Raw genomic sequence first — 3,092 nt, forward strand, 5'->3', positions numbered from 1 at the left:
TATATATATATATATATATGCATATATATATATTTTGTTCGCGTGTAAATTTTTAACACGCGAGTTTTTGAATTGAATATCAATTCTTAAAATTCATATAGGATGCTGGATTTGCATCACATATATGAGAGATCCCATCTACCCCCCNNACTAATTTTAAAATTATTGCGAAAAAATACTNCTCAGCCAGGAGTCGAACCTGGAATCTCCGGCTTTCCGGGCCGTCGCCTTCCCTGTTAGGCTACCGAGGCACTTGGAGCAATTCTCGCAATACTGTATATATCTATATTTATTTTTTTTGTAAAACGTAATTTAGTGTTTTTTGGTATATTATACATTTTTGTAGAATATGTTTTTGACACTTTTTTCAATACAATACAATGCATTTCTACATAATAACAATAATACATATAACAGAATAATACATATAACAAAGTGATTAAAGTATTTGCATTGTTTTTATTTATGTAAATGCAATTCTTCTAGAGATGGTATTTGCGACAATGCAACGTAAAGTTGACCAGAACTAGATATAGAAGTACCTATATCCATAATAGCATTAGACAAACTCAATCCTTGGCTTTTATGAATAATGATTCCATAATTCAAAGACAAGAAAAAGAAAAAAAAATTGTTTTCTAATAACATGAGTTTTTTTTCATCACCTGAAACTTGACATTTACTTTCTCAATTGGAAATTCTAAATCTGAAAACAAGCGAAGTTTATCTGTTCTAGATACTCATTATTTGAAATATTTTCAATAATGGAAACTACTGTATCTGTTATACCTTTTACAAGACCTAAGCTAGCATCATTATTACATCTTATCATAAATTTTGCTTTGATTTTAATAATAATTCTCTAAACTAGGCAACGTTGCGCTGCAGCCTAATCACGTTCTTCTGTCTTTAGACGTGGTCTCATTATTTACGAACGTTCCGATTGATTTGGCCATGCGAAGCATCAAGATTAGATTTTTTGAAGGCGGTTGCATTTGTTTTGTTATCCACTTATTTTTTGTTCAACAATAATGTATAGAAGCAAACCTTTGGGGTACCGATGGGTTCTCTATTGTCCTCTATTATCGCGGATATAGTAATGCAAGATTTAGAAGTTTTCGTATTAAAAAACTTAATATTTAGACCCGCTTTTTATTATTGTTATGTGGATGACATTATTTTAACCGCGCCCGCCAACGATTTAAATTATCTTTTGGATAATTTCAACGGATATAATGACAGATTGAAGTTCACGATTGAGACGCAGGAAAGAAATTCTTTGAGCTTTTTAGACGTCAAACTGATTGTGTCTAATAACGGGACAATCATGTGCGACTGGTACCATAAACCCACATTTTTGGGCAGGTAAGATGGGGGTTTAAATTATTACTTCTCACACCCAGTCTCTCAAAAAATAGGAACTATTATCGGAATAGTAGACAGAATTCTGTTGGTGTCTCACCCTGTGTTTCAAGCAAAGAATATAAAATTTATAATCAACATTTCCAACAACTATCTGTTGGAAATAATTTTTAAAGTCATCAATGACCGGGTAAAATATCTGATTGTGAACAAAATTAACGAAATATCGGACAGTTTGGAGTCCACACTAACTTCAAAAATCATTAAAAATTATTTTGTTGTACCTTTTATTAATAAAATATCGCACACAACTTCAAAATCGTTGAAAACGGGAGGTGGAAATATGTTAGTTTATAGAAGTCTCAATAAATTGAATCGATTTATCAAAAATATCAAAGATCTTGTAGATATTGAACGAAAAAACAGTTTATAAGTTGCAATGATTGCAATGCTTTGTACGTAGGCCAGACTATGAGACAACTCAAGACTAGGGTTTCCGAACACAAAACTCAAATTAATCGTCGCGTGGAGAATGTTTCTGTAGTCATACAGCATAGAATTGACACGGACCACAATTTCAATTGGCAAAATGTTAAAGTCTTGGACATAGAATCTTCCTTTTTCAAGAGATCCGTTTCCGAGATAATACACATCAAATTACAAAGCAATTCAATTAATATCATGTCGGACACGGACAAGTTGCAGCCATATTTTTCATTTTTGGAAAATTACAAGGCGACTTAGTCTTTGTTTGGTTCAAGCGTTGTGATGAGGATGAGACCGTTACATGTACCCAGTGATGCTATACAAGATACACACAAGTAGTGGAGGGAGACTTCCACGAAGCAAAGTAGGGGTTGCCTAGCAACTGAAACGGTCACGTGACGACGCTGCGCGAGAACGTTGACGCGGCGCGAGTGACATGTCACATGTGCCACATAACCATAACGCAGCTCTAAAACCTTTGATAACCTTCATAACTTCATAACAACTATATTTTGACGAGTGTGACAGTTACGAAGCAAATAAGCACGTGCTCGCAAAAATTGCTACATCGGTTGATGGACGTGTTCATATAAATCTAAATATTTGATACTGTATTGCTTTATGTTTACTATATATTTGTTGTATGTTTGCTGTATTTGCTTTATGTTTACTGTATATTTGATGTAAAATAAAATAAAAAAATTATTTTGTACTAATATGATTGTTATCAAAGATTTTGGAGCTGCGTTATGGTTATGTGGCACATGTGACATGTCACTCGCGCCCTGTCAACGTTCTCGCGCAGCGTCGTTACGTGACCGTAGGAGTTGCTAGGCAACCTCTACTTTGCTTCGTGGAAGTCTCCCTTCACTACTTGTGTGCATCTTGTATAGCATCACTGCATGTACAGATGGCGTCATTAATTCGAAGAATAGGCGCGGGGATCGGAGGGCAAGCGGTTGCTCGTAGCGCCAACGGGCGCCGTACTACCTAACTAGTAGCAATCGGGTGTCCACAACTGGACACCCGATTTTGGGACTAATGGATATTTGAATCAACTGGACTTTTTATGTGACCCCCCGCCTATTCTTCGAATTAATGACGCCGTCTGTACAGTGCGGAGCACCATATTGTGCGCCGTGAAGAGAAGTAGTTCTCCTCCGGCCGCCTCCTACTATCACGCGCCAGCGGCCCGAGATTTAATCCATATATCGGCACGGTTACCGATGATACATACCGACGCG

The sequence above is a fragment of the Pseudomyrmex gracilis genome, unplaced genomic scaffold (assembly GCF_002006095.1).
Source record: "Pseudomyrmex gracilis isolate BER0280 unplaced genomic scaffold, ASM200609v1 scaffold_304, whole genome shotgun sequence".
NCBI lineage: Eukaryota > Metazoa > Arthropoda > Insecta > Hymenoptera > Formicidae > Pseudomyrmex > Pseudomyrmex gracilis.